Source organism: Aulonocara stuartgranti (genome assembly GCF_965226115.1).
Source record: "Aulonocara stuartgranti genome assembly, chromosome: 10".
NCBI classification, from domain to species: Eukaryota; Metazoa; Chordata; class Actinopteri; order Cichliformes; family Cichlidae; genus Aulonocara; species Aulonocara stuartgranti.
Window position 1 is genome coordinate 3,993,269 of NC_138946.1, and position 8,806 is coordinate 4,002,074.

Consider the following 8,806-nt stretch of genomic DNA (forward strand, 5'->3'; position numbering starts at 1 on the left):
CACTCCAAAATTGAACGCTCATTTATTTGAATGATTGCTTTGACAACTAAAAAGATTTTTATCTTCTTTATCTTCTGTTAGTGTGCTTTTGCGTGTGGAGAGGTGCTCTTTGTTCAGATGGCGCCTTGCTGTAGGCTCGCTGCCTGTTAAAATAACTGTGAAACATCACTTGCTAATTCCTTTTGCCTGTCAGGATGTACTTGGCAAGTGAAAGCAGGCTGAGACTGCTGATGGTGAAACAGAGATGGATAAACAGCTCTTTGTACCAAATGGAAGCTACACAGCTAGAAACAAAGCTCACGCTCATCTAAATTATGCATGAATGTGATGTGAACTCATTGCTTTAATGCTCTCTTGGAAGTAGTAAATGTGCAGATGCTATGGGGGTAAATGTATATATGCCCAGAGCAGAAAGCACAAAGTGATGAAAGAAATTACACACAAGTCATTTCCATGTAAAAAGATGTGACTAATCTCGCACAGTTGTTGCTCGGGAAAGTGAGAAAATTCGGGGTCAGGTCGACATGTTTTTAGAAACAATAACAAAACATTAATGATTGTCAAGTCTCTCTCTTCCATTTCGCTGGCTGAGCTGTAAGAATGTACGAACAAAACAGAGACTAACAAAAGCTGAGTCATGCACATCACTTATACTGCTGCCTAAAAAGAAATGACTTACATTATAAAATCAGTAATAAAAATATGGATAACTCCTTATTAATGGATATTTGCTCGAAGAAATGATTTCATTTCATTTTCAAAGCTGTTTTGAAAGGAGGCCTGTTTTTTGTGCATTTGAGAGATTTCTTTAAAATATTCTTTTAGAAGCTGAAGGTTTGAGCTTTCTGGCCCTCAAGATTTCCAGAAGTCTGTAAAACAGTTCTGATGACCGCAAGTTATAATGGAGAAGAATATAATACAACTAACAATAACAGAATAGTGAGACGATGAGGGTAATCGAAGTGGTGAAGGTCAGAAAAGTTTAAGTTTTTTTTTTCTTTCAAGTTTGAAAGCAAATTTTCACGAAAAGCCAACCGGCTTCTAGTTCTGGTCACACCTCGAGTTCAGCCCTGGACACTCGTTGTCAACTAACTGCATTTGTAAAACCATTTGTCATTAAAGGCTTAATCATGGTTATTTTCATCACTGTATTTCATATCTAAACTTACCCTAGGCATTGCAATGTTGCATGCATTTTTAAAATATAATAATAATAATGGATTGGATTTATATAGCGCTTTTCAAGGCACCCAAAGTGCTTTACAATGCCACTATTCATTCACTCTCACATTCACACACTGGTGGAGGCAGCTACAGTTGTAGCCACTGACAGAAGCGAGGCTGCCATATTGCACCATCGGCCCCTCTGGCCAACACCAGTAGGCGGTAGGGTAAAGTGTCTTGCCCAAGGACACAACGACCAGGACAGAGAACCCGGGGATTGAACAGGCAACCTTCCGGTTACAGATGCGCTTCCCAACCTCCTGCACCACGGTCACCCCGCTGTTTCCACAAACTATTTAGTGGATCTGCAAAGCATTTATGTCTTGATGCATGCATGCAAAGCATTTACTTAAACATGCAGTCACATTTTTAAGAATGCACATTCTGCTTGATAGTGTGGCTCATTCGGTAAAAAAAGGAAAAACAGCATCCATAATAAAACAAACAAACCAAAAGAAGGATGAACCTAATAAGATGTGGTTTTCTGTTGCAGGTTTCAAAGAACAGCAGACTGAATGAAACTGACAGGCTGAAAAGTTGGAGGAGGGAAAGAGGAAACCAAGAGAGACAAGCTGAGAACAGAACGATGAAGTGCACTTATTGCATGTATGCTGTGCACCAGCACCAAAATTAGCTCTTGGTGGCCATGTTCCTGCCAGGGACACATCTGCGGATCTCATCTACTGTCATCTTCCATCCCCATCCCATCCCTGCAAAGTGTTTTGGAGAACTACTGTGAAGCAATGTAATATTAGTTTAATGTGCAGTCTTATCTGCATTTGGGCTTAAATTTGTAGTTTTTTTTTTAGAAGTCTTGCAGAGCACTTTCTAAGTGTGCATGCATGTGTCTTTCTGTAATATGGGTTAGTTAGTTAAGAATTTCATATCATCATATTGAGTCTTTATTTTAAAATAATATTCTTTTTTTTTAAAATCAGACATCATTTGCATTTGATTATTAGGGTTGATCTGCAGCGAGAAAACTAGATAATAAAGTCTGACATGTTAGCTAGGTGTTTTGTTAACGAGTGGATCCTTTGGTCCATATTAAAAGAATCTGTGATGAGTTTCTATACTGTGATTCTGTTATTGTCTGTTCTGTAGATGTGCCTGTTCGATTTTTCTAGATAAGGCTCGAGAACCCTGACAATTCATATTTTAGCCAATAGACATGGTCACTTCTTCCTCTTGGACAGATTTAGAGTCTAATTTTACAAAAAATAGTTTATTCTTTTCCAAACCAACTGTATAGGCTGAATTCTTTTTGAAAAATTGCCTGTTCACTCTGAATGAGTGCATGCCAACACAAGCAGCTTTAGCCATATGCAATCATTTGGACTTCACGCACATTAATGCCACTAAATTACTCCTCTAAACTTTGCTTTTGCAATTATCTGACAAACAATATGGGCACCTTTGTGGTGTTCCTGTACAAGCCACCCAACATGCCTATGCTGCAGTTCTGGTGACAGAAATTCACCAAAACTCCAACACAAACTATGGATGTGGTTGTGCTGGTGAATCCATGCTAACTAGCTAGCTGGCTCGAGTTTATAATTTAACCTTCAACCCTCTTTTCTACTTAAAATAATTAATAGTAGCAAGAAACTGAGATTTTTACAGTGATAAGGCCCAGTTTGCACAAACTATGGACAACATCACAGTGCTTACATCCATCTTTTATATACAGTGTTTTTACCATGCATCAGAAATACTCTTTGAATTTATATCTGATTAAGCTACTACAGCCACACCAGGGAAAACGAGCTGCTGCCATTTGCCATAAAGCCTGCAAGAACAACGGGCACAGTAAGACAGAGTCCGATATCAGTCTGATGTCATTATTGCAATTGATCTTTCAAATTGTTGCTGGTTGCTTCACCTTCTTCCAATTGGTTACCGAATAGAAAAAATGCAATCACCAAGCAAACGCTGATTTTTCCAAGTCACAAGGAGGTTGTGCTATTTTTACCTCTGTGTGACCGAGTCACTACACATCCAGAAAACTCTTTGAATTTGTTTTTAAAAAGGGCTCGATATTCGATCGCACACTTCAGCAAACACAGCGAATCAGATCCAGTCTGCAGATACAGCTGCGACATTCATAAACACCTTGCTGCATTCATGTTGGCATTACCCGTTGTGTGTGCAGTGTAGCCTTGCTCTAATACGCTGCAGGATTTTTCACATCAGTTTGGATGGGGGGGGGGGTTGATGACGGCTTCACCTTCATCATCATCAGCTTCGTTGCAGTTTCTGATTAGCTGCTTAATGGGTTCACACGTCATTATGTTCAATCATTGTGGGAGTCCCCATCGTTCTGTCTGAATTGTGAAGCTGAGCAGGGGGAAAAAAAAAAAAAACCTGCCTGGCTGTGGTGGGATGACAAGACAAAGAGCTCTGTGGAGGGCAATGAGACCTCCAACATGCTGTTTGTTAGGTGTGTGACACACAAGCAAGTAGCCCTGACTGACACGAGTCCTTGCTATTCTGCTTGATAAATCTGTACCCTGAAAGGCATCACGATCTCCTACAAAACAGCGGGACTTTGAAAAGGACAAAGATGATAAAAAAAAAAAAGAGAAATCACTTCCCTCCATTACATTTGGTGGACTCCTGCCGTGAGATTTATTGAAATACAGCACTTCAACACATAGAGACTTAAGATTTTCTCCCAGGGGAGATGTCTGACATATGATGAAAAATAATAGACCAAAAAAGAAAGAAAAAAAACCTGTTATTTTTACACTGCAAAATGAAAAACTGGTAAAATCTTAACAGGATCATTTTACTTTTAATTTTTTGGAAAAGGTAGAAGTACATAATTTAACATTAAATCCTTGAAGACAGATATCCCTTTTCATTGCATTCTTGTGCTCTTTACGCCGCTCAGCTGCAGGAACGCGGTTTAATGAACCTTTCTGCAACAACCCAGAAACTGAAGGCTAACCCAGAAACCATTAATCACTGCAGGAGCCGGGGTCAAAAAGGCCTCTCGCAAGCTAAACCTTTACACTGTTCACTGCTACACAAACACTGGAAATCAAGTCACAATTAATGTGAACTGAAACATTACCAATGCCACAAGTCTGCACTCACCAGTGCAGAACTGTACTCGAGTGCAGATTCTTATATGAATAAGCATGAAAGTAAAAACTACAGAGCAAACGAAAATGCACCAGGGCATAGTTCTTCAACCTCTACTTCATTATTATTTATTAAATGTGGAGTGATGGTTAACATCAGAGGAGTAGTGTTGAGATCTCTGAAGGGCAGGTGAGCTAATCCTGTCTGTGGATTTGCAACTAATCGGCAAACAAGCGTGTATCGGAAATATTATAGAGTTTAGTCCAGACTGAATTTCCCAAATAACTGCGAGGTGGATGAAGACTGCTGGCTTTGGTGATTCTCTTTTGTACCAGCTTTGGGTCAAGAAACAGAGCCTTTACTGATACCTGCGTAATGACAGTCGTGTCTTGAACATATTAACCCAACTACTGACATATCCATACCAGTCTTTTAATTGGTATTGGTGACACTGGTATCAAATTGATAAACATTTTTGAAAGTACACCACTACTTAAGTTTTCTAGGAACTTTCTTGGAGCTAATGTTTAATATTAACATAGTTCAGTCCATTTGGTTTGTTTGTGAGTTTACTGCAATAGTTATTTGTGATATAGACCCGTAATCACTAATAGCCGAAAAAGAAATATAACCAATGCTCGTATTGAAGATAACTGCAAACTAATACTAACATCGCCTTAGACGCTTACAGTAAAGAAGGGAACCACGCAGGATGGAGACAACGATCCTCAGTGTCTTCTGCATGCCCAACTTTCCTTGCCCACCTCATCTCAATGACATCTGTGAACGCCACATTTTCAAGATTACATTTAAAGAAATGTGCTTAAAACAATCCAGACAAATATGAATAAAAAAAAAAAAGAAACACATAATGTAATGGCTTGTACTATAACAAATCATACAATGTATTCAGTGTTTGGTCTCAAAAATATAAATGCACAAATCTGGATGCTAATAAAAGAAGCAGAAGATTACTAATTTCCTTTTAATAAATGTGACACCCTCAGACTGAAGCCGCTCACTTTAATTCCTTTTAACAAAAGATGCCACACTTAAATGAACTGAAGTTAATGAGTAAGTACTATTGTAGTGGTTTTCTCTGCGTCTTCGCACCATGTCACAGGAACAAAAAACGTACTTTCTCTAAATGGAAAAGACCATAAATGTAACCTTTACACAATGGAGTTATTTGAGATTTAAAATGTTTCTGCTTAAAGGGAGGTTTCAAGTAATAGGGCAGCAAAATTCTTATACGTGAAGCACCAATTATGCACAATATTAAATTGTACGAGCAGCTCAGATAATCTGTACTATCGGTTTATGTTATCACCATCGCTTCTGATTATTGCAGCTTCATTTATGAGAAGTTGTGCATTTAGCCATGCAACTGTGAAATGATTCAGTCCATTAGTCTAGCACTTTGACCTAAATTGAACTGCCATATAGATATTGTTGATTATTTGGTATCCAAACAAACTAACAGCGGTGATTCATTACAATCCCATTAACATTCTTGCTTACAGTCATATATAAGATCTAAAAGTTCTGCCCAGTTGATGTGATAAACCTGGTGTTTGTTCCAGACAAAACCTCAAAATTGCTTTTCTGAAACTTGTAAAAGAAGAATCTGAGCTGAATTTGACCTCCCAACATAGGAGCTCCATCTCCAGACTGCTTAAGAGAAAAACAATCCTTCTCAGAGTGACTAATATCATTTTGATGAGTGTTGATGTTCGGATGCGTTCCATCATTGTTTATTCGGGTTTTAGGAATAAGTTTTGACTGACCACAGCTTTCTATTGGACAGACTGAGCCTGTGGGTGGGAACGCCCATTACAGCTTTGAAATTGTTCTCTTCATATCCGTTAAATATTGGTTCTACTTGTCCCACAAATTAGATCAATATCTACTTGCTCTCAGTTTCTATTGTCAGTGGTGGCGATCAGGGATCCCTTGTCAGGGATCAAGTATGAGACCACTGTCATTTTATCTCTATCTGCTTCCAATGCTGATGTCTTACAGATCCACAAAAATTTAATTACACTGTTAACGAACCAGTGACTGTAGCATGCTGAGATTGTAACGATAAAAACTGGTTTTCAACACATGGCAAAACAAGTGATCTGCCGAACTTTGCTGTTTGGTTTAACAGTCAAACTTCAATTTTGCACAATCTGCAACAAAGCTGGTGCAGTTAAAGTTGTATGTTATTTAAATAAAATACACCCTCTCTTTTCTCCTTTAAAGACTGCGCACATGTTACATGCCCTCATCTCCTCTCACACCTTGACTATTTTAGCAGCGTCCTCACCAAAAACCCATTAATTGGCTCCAGACACTCCAGCCACCAGGCTCTTAACAAGAATCGATAGAAGCCCTGTGTTACTCTCTGTACATCCCACTCCCACTAGATTTGAAAATGGATTTTAGGATCTGTTCACTTTTCAGGCTTACATGCACTAATGTGGAATTAACTATAGCAATGACACAAGGCTGTAATATAAACAAAAACAGCACAAAGGAAGAAGCGACTTTAACCCATGCAGATGACAGAAGTTACTGAAGACATGTTATAGAGAACACGGAGGTGGCCTCCGACTCTGGAATCAAACATCCCGTCACATTTGTCTGTTTTCCACTCTTTTTTTTAAATGGTAAATGGCCTGCATTTGTATAGCGCTTTTCTAGTCCACAGGACCCCAAAGCGCTTCACACTACATTCAGTCATCCACCCATTCACACACACATTCACACACTGGCGATGGCAAGCTACATTGTAGCCACAGCTGCCCTGGGGCGCACTGACAGAGGCGAGGCTGCCGGACACTGGCGCCACCGGGCCCTCTGACCACCACCAGTAGGCAAACACGGGGTTAGTATCTTGCCCAAGGATATTTGGCATGCAGCCAGGAGGCAGCCTGGGATCTGATTAGTGGCTGACCTGCTCTGCCACCTGAGCTACAGCCAGGTGGTTTTTTTAATGACCAGAGGCGCTGCCTCCTGCAGGTCATTAGAAATACTACAACTGGCTACACTGTAGTCTACACTGCCTTTAGTTTACAAATTATAATATGATAAGCTTCCATATCTTGGTATCATAAGCTAAATGTAGCCAGTACAAAGAATGGCAGTAGAAAACATGGATCTTACAAATGACGGCATATCACTATAATTAATCACTCATCTATTGACCTTGAAGGAGAGGTCAGAGGTCAAATGTGCCATGATATTTTAAACCTTTATAAACTTACTATATGTTGACAGTACACATAAGAATCATAGCTTCTAAGATTTTTGTCAATTTTAAAAAATTGTCATGTTTTCCAGTAAACTCACAGATCATCCTCCAACCAAACAAATCAACATCTCCTTTAATTTCCTGTAATTTGTTCTCAGTGCGTTTTTCACTTGTGAGAAAAGAAATAAAATGTCAGGATTTACCAGAAAGCTGGTGCTCATCGCACCAGGTGCATTTACATGTGCAGGCAGAAGCTTGTGCAGTGGGCTGCAGCTGAAGCTGTTCTGTTGGGCCCCAGCAGTGCATGCAGGATGGAAATGCATGAAATTATCCTGAGCTACATGGAGAACTGACTTAACTGTGGAAAATCAAAAGGAATCAAAATGTAAATGCAAGCGCAGTCCATATTTGTCTTTTACCTTTCTAGCTGAAAGCATTTTCCAAGAAGTGCACAACCGTACAGTCTGCTCTGACGTATACATTTAAATACATAAACATACCCCCCTACCACATTACATCTCGTGTTACTGCCAGAATAAAAAGGAAGCACTGGCCCTCCAGACCAAAATCTCTCAGAGAGACAAGTGTGGGCAGGTTGTGCTCCCGCCTCTTGATGCCAAAGGAGTGTCTTCATTTGACTGAGAGTGGTAGCCTTGTATCAAGGCTTCCCACTGCACCAGCCTTCAGATCTCAATTTTCGAGATTTGTGAGCCAGAAAGTGAGAGAGGGAGAAAGTGAGCGGGAGAAGATAATCAGAATGAGTGAAGCAGCGAGACAGAGAGGGAGCGAGAAGACGACGGGGAAAGAAATTAGCAGGACTCTAATGTAATTATATTAGGGAGGGGTGTGCTCGAGAATATTTGCTAATAATTTGGAATATTTGAGGGATGAGGACAGGAGATAAAGGTTTTGGAAATAAAATACAAATGACTGCTCGCTGGTTTCAAGCTCTCAGTTTATCGCAGGCTCACTAAGTATTGCTTGTTCAGTTCTTTATTGGATTCAGAGTCCGTTTTGCAGTACATTTGCAGGCAGCATGAAGTGATTGGAGTTTGAAAGTTTGTCGTGGATTTTGTCTTCATTCCAGCATTGATTTTAAAGGACTCTGGTTCTAATATACACCCACAGGACTGCACACTAAAAGAAGCCGGAGAAATGGGCTGAGAAAAGGGAGAAATGCTTCCATCGCATCATTAATGAAAAATCAAAATATAATAAAGCTCTTAAAAAAGAAAGAACACACAGGAACAGTAGTTG